Source organism: Lathyrus oleraceus, chromosome 1 (genome assembly GCF_024323335.1).
Source record: "Lathyrus oleraceus cultivar Zhongwan6 chromosome 1, CAAS_Psat_ZW6_1.0, whole genome shotgun sequence".
Lineage (NCBI taxonomy): Eukaryota > Viridiplantae > Streptophyta > Magnoliopsida > Fabales > Fabaceae > Lathyrus > Lathyrus oleraceus.
The window spans coordinates 34,189,093-34,197,650 of NC_066579.1; the positions used below are offsets into that span (position 1 = coordinate 34,189,093).

At 37.8% G+C, this 8,558-nt stretch overlaps 1 non-coding gene across 1 annotated transcript; it reads right to left on the minus strand.

Moving 5' to 3' along the window:
• Window positions 1-4,742: 4,742 nt before the first annotated feature.
• LOC127116511 (small nucleolar RNA R71) lies at window positions 4,743-4,849 on the minus strand. The gene has a single exon (XR_007801342.1). It is a non-coding gene; the product is annotated as a small nucleolar RNA R71 (small nucleolar RNA).
• Window positions 4,850-8,558: the final 3,709 nt, after the last annotated feature.

Consider the following 8,558-nt stretch of genomic DNA (forward strand, 5'->3'; position numbering starts at 1 on the left):
TAGGAGTTAACCCTATAGGATGCAAGTGGGTCTTCAAAAAGAAGACTGCCATGGATGGTAAGGTGCATACCTGTAAGGCAAGACTGGTTGCAAAAGGATATAAACAAATTCATGGGGTTGACTATGATGAAACTGTTGGTATAAGCCCTAGAGGCCAATACTTTTGGTACTTGTGTTGAATTATTTATTAATAATAAAAGGCTTTTTATTTATTATGTTTGCTTAATAAAGTCCCTAGAATAGCTAGTCCGTTTAATGTATCAAGTGTGACTTAATCATGAGATCACATTAAACATAAGGACACTATTCTTAAAGTATATGTAGTCGAACTTTATTGTGAAGTGGGATAACATTAAAGCATTAAGACTATTATGTATATAGACTGATGATCACATCTCATGGATCATCAATAAGGAGTTATCAAGTCTTAAACATAGGTATGAATATTAAGAGTAATATTTATACTAGATTGACCCTCTATGAGAATACTATATAGAATGTTATTCAAAGTGTCATAAGTTATTCTCATGGTGATAATGGTGTATACCACCCTTCGACCTGAAACCACTATGGACCATAGATGTAGAGTCGAGTGTCTTATTGCTGATCAAACGTTGTCCGTAACTGGATGACCATAAAGATAATTGATGGGTACTCCACGAAGCATGCTGAGGGACATGAGTGACCTAGATGGAATTTGCCCATCCTTCGTAACAGGATAAATGTCTATGGGCCCAATATTGAACTGGACAAGGATGACACGGTCTATGCCTTGTGTTTAATATAGACATAAGGGAAAAGGGTAATTGTACACATAAGTATTATCACGAAAGGATTTGTTAGATCACATGACATTTTCGTGTCTTGGGTAGCAGTGATGTGTTGCTAGATACCACTCACTGTTTATTATGTTAAATACGTGGTTTAATATAATTGCCAATGCCGCGAAAACCTACAGGGTCTCACACAAAAGGACATATTGATGAGAGATAGAGTAACTAAGGAACACCATAAGCTAAGGTGCACTTAAGTGAATTGTAGAACATCGTAAGGTACAATGTACTTAAGTAGAATACGAAATATGGTAAGGTACCACACACTTAAGTGATTTTGGCATATTATAACATATGGGCCACATACACTTAAGTGGGCTTTTTAGGTTGCATCCCACACAAGTGGTTCTATAAATAGAATCCTTGTGTAGAAGCATTTGTGTAGTTGCAATTCCATTTCTCTCTCTCTCTCTCTCTCTCTCTCTCTCAAAGCCTTCATCCGTAACAGTTAGTATTGAGATTGAAGGAATCCGTTCGTGTGGATTGAGTAGAGGTGTTGTCATCGTTCAACGTTCGTGATCGCTCCATAGATCTGCATCAATGGTTACAATTGCCACAAGAGGCAACGATTCTATCACTGATCATGCCCATTCGTAAGGATCACTAAAGGAGAATTTTTTTTAATTCCGTTGCGTTTTGGATCGCCCTTCTCCTTCAGTGGTATCAGAGCCACTTATGAAACCATGCATCTGATAGCTGTTTATTTTCTATATTTTCTGTATTAATACGATTAAAAGACAGAATGAATCAAAGAATAAACGAGTAATTAAATTTGGCATCATGTGTGTACGATTTGGATGATTGATGTTGACTATGCTTCGGAATCGGACGTTAGTATGGTGAAGCAGCGATACATCGATCGTCCATAGGTTACGCAATTGAGATCGATCAAGTTATATATATGATATAAGTAATCCTGATGCAAAATAGGGTATATATGATATATTGTTTCTGTTTCATTCATTCAAACACTTAATGGTTATTTTGCTTTGAGCGATCAATGGTCATATTCTTCTTGATCCGACATTAGTATGGTGAAGCAATAACGTGTTGATCAATCATACTGAATTAACAATCGAGGTGTGTTTGATGGTCTTAATTTGGTGCATTAGGGTTAATGACGGTACAAGGGTTGTGTTGTCAAAGAGTTATGCTATTAAGGTTGAGATTGCGCAAGAGTTGTGCTTTAAAGTATCAAGTGTTGATGTGAAAAACGATGTTAATTTCAAATGAATTGTTCATTAAAATTTTGAGTCGGAGCTAACTCTGCGTAGTGTGATCGGTCGCCGAAATTTAATTTGGTTTTAATTAATTAACAAAATTTAAATTAATAATAATAATGTGTTTATTATTATTGTCTTGTGGTGATCAGTTATGGCTTTAGTTTTCCTTTATTTTGTTTTGGGATTTTAAAATAAGACCTACGTGTCATGCCTCTCTTTTAATCTCTTAATGTAACTTCTTTTCTCATCTCACTCCCTCGTATGTAAAACGAGTTTCTTTTATGTATTGTAATGTTATGAAGAAAGAGAAGAATACAATATCAAAGGAGAACAACCTTGAAGATCTTTGATAACACTGAAATTTACCGTATTTTCGACTCCGATTTCACATGCATTCCAATTGTTTTATTGTTATTTTGTTGTGTTATTACTATGTTTTTCTTTGTTTTTAGGTTTTTACTTTAAAATCGGAGCCCCGATCAAGAAAAGGAGCGAAAAGGAGCTAAAAACCCTAAAATTCAGCATTTTGTACTTGTGGCTTCCACCATGGCTGGCGCCATAGACCCTGCCATGACGTGTCCAAGCTCAACCTCCCTCAACTGACACGTTCCCCACTACTTCCACTAAGGCGCCTCAGATTGGCCTTGTGGCGGGCGCCATGACCTTGTGGCGGGCGCCACAAGAGGAAAAGTTTTCCCTCCCATTTTCAAGTTGAAGGGCATCCTTGTCATTTCCATCTTTTTACTTGCTTATAAATAGAAACTCGAAATCACTTTTTCAATCACCCAAACTTAGAGCAGAGGCAAACTCAGAGTGACTTTGTTTCACTTAGGCATATATTCAGTATTTTAAAGTGGTAATCGCTTCGCATTGGAGTCTTACCACAATTGTATAATCAAGTCTGTGATCGAGTCTGTAATCGAGTTTGGAGCACTTTGGAAGGAAGTTAATCCTGCCGCCATTTTCATTTCCGCTTTGCAATTTATTCAACCCTCCGATTGGAGCAGGTTTTTATTACTTGTCTTTATCTTATTTATTTTCTCGTACTCACTTTAAATTATTTATTTCCTCGCACTCGCTTTAATTTTATTTATTTTCTCGCACTCGCTTTAAATTATTTATTTCCTCGCACTCGCTTTACTTTTATTTATTTTCTCGCACTCGCTTTACTTTTATTTATTTCCTCGCACTCGCTTTACTTTTATTTATTTTCTCGCACTCGCTTTACTTTATTTATTTCCTCGCACTCGCTTTACTTTTATTTATTTTCTCGCACTCGCTTATCTTTATTTATTTCCCGCACTCGCACTACTTTTATTTAAATTAATGCACTTTTACTTTACCATGTCTAACTAAATTTATAAGGTTAGAATGTAAGGATCGTAATTGAACCGATAATCCGTACAATTGTTCGTAGAAGCACTTAAGGGCTATTTTGACTTTCAACTTAAGTTTTCCCGCACTTCAATTCCGTTGGGTAAGATCGAAAGCCGTCCAACGTCTATCTAAACTTAATTGTTTTTAACTATTTCAAAAACAGCGAAAGCGCTTTGTTTAGTTCATTAGGAGATTTTAACTTAAGAAGAAAAGAGATTTTAAAACTATTTTCGGACGCGTTTATAAGTTTAGAGTCTGGTTCATAAAAACCTCTTTTGGTTAAGAAATCCAGGTTATAATACTTTTCAACTTAGTCAAGATACTATATTTCTTAAAAATAGGTTTACTACTCTAACGCAATGCGCGCCTTTTTATAAGTGACATTAAGAGGGTTTGATTAGGGAGTACAACTCGGTTCTGAATACGCGAAAGCGACAGTTCTCGTTAAATTAGTTCTTTTCAAAGTAGGAAACATTGCCCATAAGTAGTTCTATCAGCAAGTACTTGGATTATTAATTGATTATGTGAATTACATTCGACCCTGTCTTTATTAATTAAACTTTATTCAATACTTTACTTTTCATTGCACACTCTAAAAACACCTATTTTGATTGCCTTTGATAAACACCATAACAATAGATAACGATAGATTGACACTTGGTCTCTGTGGATTCGACAATCTTTTATATTACTCTGACGCGTTCGTATACTTGCGAAAAGTACGCGTCAAGTTTTTGGCGCCGTTGCCGGGGACCAATTTCGTCAAATTTCATTTTCCTGTTGTTATATCGTTTAGACTTAGGCTATTTCCCGCCGGTCAATGCGAAGAACTCGCAGCACCAGAAGTTTAAGCTTAGTATACCCTCTAGCGGAACCTGAACGTTACGCTCGCGCACGTTTATTCTTTCATAGAATTAAGAGAGCTATGGCCGAAGATCAAAACCAAAGACCTCTTAAAGATTTCTCTCAACCATCAAATGAATAACCTAGTTCTAGTATAGTAAACCCAACCATCCCAGCTAATAATTTTGAACTTAAACCATCCCTGTTGCAACTAGTGCAACTGAGACAATTCGCAGGTCTCGCTACTGAGAACCCAAACCAACATTTAAAAATATTTCTTCAATTAGCAGACACTTTTAAAACCAATGGAGCTTCTCCTGAGGCAATACGTTTAAGATTATTCCCTTTTTCCCTCAGAGATAAAGCCCTATCATGGTTAGATTCCCTTCCACCCAATTCCATTACGACTTGGGATAACCTTAGAAGAGTTTTTCTTGCTAGATACTTTCCCCCGAGTAAGACCGCCGTTCTTCGAAACTATATAACTAGATTTACCCAAAACCAAGGAGAATCGCTGTTCGAAGCTTGGGAGAGATATAAAAAGTTGTTACGAGCATGCCCACATCATGGTTTAGAAAATTGGTTAATCATTCAAACCTTTTATAACGGACTTCACTATAACACGAAGATGACCATCGACGCTGCCGCAGCCGGTGCTCTGATGAACAAACCTTATCCTGAAGCTAGTGCCCTCATCGAAGATATGGCTCAAAACCATCAATCATGGGGAGTCGAACGAGCGACAATTGAGAAGAAGGAAGCCCAAGGAGGAGTGCATGAACTAAGCTCTATAGACATTATGCAAGCAAAAATGGACGCATTAGCCCTTAAGGTCGAGCATATGTGCATAAACCCGAATACTGTAGCCGCAGTTTCTTCGGATTGTGAGATATGTGGAACCAAAGGACACCAATCTGCAGAATGCAGTCTATTAAACGAAACCCACTACGAGCAAGTGAACTACACCCAAGGGAACCCATACTCGAATACCTATAACCCTGGATGGAGGAATCACCCGAACTTCTCCTATAAAAACAATAACCCTATCCAAAATAATGCACCTCCGAGACCTAGTTATCAATCCCCAAGATCAAATCAACCTATGCAACCTGACCACCAAAGCCGAGCCTTGAGAAGATTATGGAAAATTCTATCACCGCTCAAACCCAACAAAACAAGGAGTTCATGAACCAGAACATTCATGTTAACGAATTGATTACTCAGTTAGGAACCAAGGTTGACCAAATAGTTACTCATACTAAGATGCTTGAAACCCATATCTCTCAGGTAGCTTTAAGCCAAGCCCCTCAGACTACACCTGGAGGATAATTCCCTAGACAACCTCAACAAAATCCGAGAGGACAAGCCAATGCCATTACCCTACGAAGTGGGAACGCTTATGATGAGCCACTAAACCCTAGATTGAGTGAACCCAAAACTTCTAAGGAATGTACCGAACCCACGGACGAAGTAAAGGAACCAGAGGAACCTGAAAACCAAGAAGGTCGAGAAAAAGGAGAAGAACCTAAAGATAAAACTTACGTACCACCCCCACCATATAAACCACCTATACCATATCCGCAAAGACTCAAACAAACCCAGATAAATAAACAATATAAAAAATTTATTAAAGTTATAGAAAAACTTCATGTAGAAATCCCTTTCACAGAAGCCATCACCCAAATACCTTCTTATGCAAAGTTTCTCAAAGACATCCTTACCAACAAACGTAGACTTGATGATCTAAAACCTTTGGAATGTAATGCTATTTCCGAGGACAAATTAGCAAAGAAAGATAAAGATCCTGGAAACTTCTCCATTCCTTGCCTTTTGGGTAATCATGTCATCGAAAAAGCTTTTCTAGACCTAGGAGCTAGTGTGAGCTTAATGCCTTTAGCGGTTTGTGAGAGGTTAAACTTAGGAGAATTACAACCCACTAAAATGTCACTTCAGTTAGCCGATAGATCTGTTAAGTATCCGATAGGCATTTTAGAAGATGTCCCTGTTAGGATAGGTCAGTTATTTATCCCTAATGATTTTGTTGTCATGGACATCAAAGAGGACAATGATATACCAATCCTTCTAGGTAGACCATTCTTATTGACTGCAGGAGCCATAATAGATGTCAAGAGAGGAAAGTTGACATTTGAGGTAGGTGACGAGAAAATAGAATTTATACTTTCGAAATTTCTTATGGCACCTGTGATGGGAGACATGTGTTATGCCTTAGATATCATTGATGAATGTGTTAGAGAACTAGAATAAGAAGAAATTATAAAAACAATTAAGTTACCATCAACTCTCATAAGGGAAGATGATGACTTTAAGAAACCCTACATCGATGATAACCTTTACGAATGTTTATCCCTTACCCCAAATCCTATGCCATGCCCTAAGAAACCAACCTTAGAACTAAAGGAACTGCCTAAGAACCTGAGATATGAGTTCCTCGATGAAGAGATGAACTGTCCAGTTATAGTCAGTGCTACCTTGAGCCAAGAGGAAACGAACCAACTTTTAGACGTTTTACGAAGATATCCCTCAGCCTTAGGATATAATATCTCTGACCTGAAAGGTATAAGCCCATCCGTATGCATGCATCGGATTTCGCTCGAAGAAGATTCAAAACCCTCTAGGGAACATCAGAGAAGAATAAACCCTATAATGAGTGATGTTGTTAAAAAGGAAGTTCTTAAGTTACTTGAGGCAGGTATAATCTATTAGATCTCGGATAGTAAGTGGGTAAGCCCTGTGCATGTAGTACCTAAAAAGGGAGGCATCACAGTCGTGCAAAACGATAAAGGCGAACATGTAGCAAAACATTTAGAAGGAGGATGGCGGATGTGTATAGATTATAGAAAATTAAATAAAGCAACCAGAAAGGATCATTTCCCTTTACCATTTATAGACCAAATGTTGGAGCGTCTAGCCAAACACTCTTACTTCTGCTATCTAGATGGATACTCTGGATTCTTCCAAATACCTATCCACCCCGAAGATCAAGAAAAAACTACCTTTACATGCCCTTATGGAACTTTTGCCTACAGACGAATGCCATTCGGCCTCTGTAATGCCCCAACTACTTTCCAATGCTGCATGATGTCAATCTTTGTAGATTACCTAGATGTATCATGGAAGTGTTTATGGATGATTTCTCGGTTTACGGATTTGATTTCCACAATTGTCTTGCTAACCTTGAGAAAATCCTGGAGAGATGCGTGGAGGTAAACCACGTGCTAAACTGGGAAAAGTGTCATTTCATGGTGACCGAAGGAGTAGTTTTAGGACATATAGTTTCCGAAAAAGGTATAGAGGTAGATAGAGCTAAAATAGAAGTTATAGAAAACCTAAAACCACCAAAAACCACCAGAGAAGTCCGAAGCTTTCTTGGACTCGCTGGATTCTACCGGCGTTTTATTAAGGACTTCTCCAAAATAACCAAACCTTTAACTGGACTTTTAATGAAAGATGCTGAATTCATTTTTGATGAAAAATGTAATGACGCATTTAATCTTTTAAAGCAAGCGTTAAACTCAGCACCCATTATGAAACCACCTAATCGGTCAGAACCTTTTGAGATAATGTGCGATGCTAGTGATTATGCAGTTGGAGCCGTTCTAGGACAAAGGAAAGATAAAAAATTACATGACATTTATTATGCCAGTAGAACCCTAGATGCTGCCCAACTTAACTACGCAACAACTGAAAAAGAATTACTCGTTGTAGTTTTCGCTATAGACAAATTTAGATCTTATCTAGTAGGAGCAAAAATTATAGTTTACACCGATCATGCTGTCATTCGTTACCTATTAAGTAAAAAAGATGCCAAGCCCAGGTTACTCCGATGGATTCTATTACTACAAGAGTTTGATTCAGACATAAGAGATAAAAAGGCACTGAAAATGTAGTAGCCGATCACCTTTCTAGGCTAGAACATCTAAAACCTGAACTAGTACCCATAAATGATGATTTCACCTATGATAGACTGATAGCTAGAGTAGAAACCATTGAAGATGATAACCTAAGCCCTCATGAACATCCCCAAAATTCCTTAGCAATAAGTAACATACCCTGGTATGCAGACTTCATTAATTACCTAGCTGCTAATATAGTACCCCCTGATCTTGACTACCACCGCAAGAAGAAATTCTTCCACGATGTGAGAAACTTCTATTGGGACGAACCGCTCCTTTTCAAAAGGGGTAAATATGGCATTTTTCGCCGTTGCCTTCCGGAAGAAGAGGTAAATAACATTATCAAGCATTGTCATTCTACACCTTAT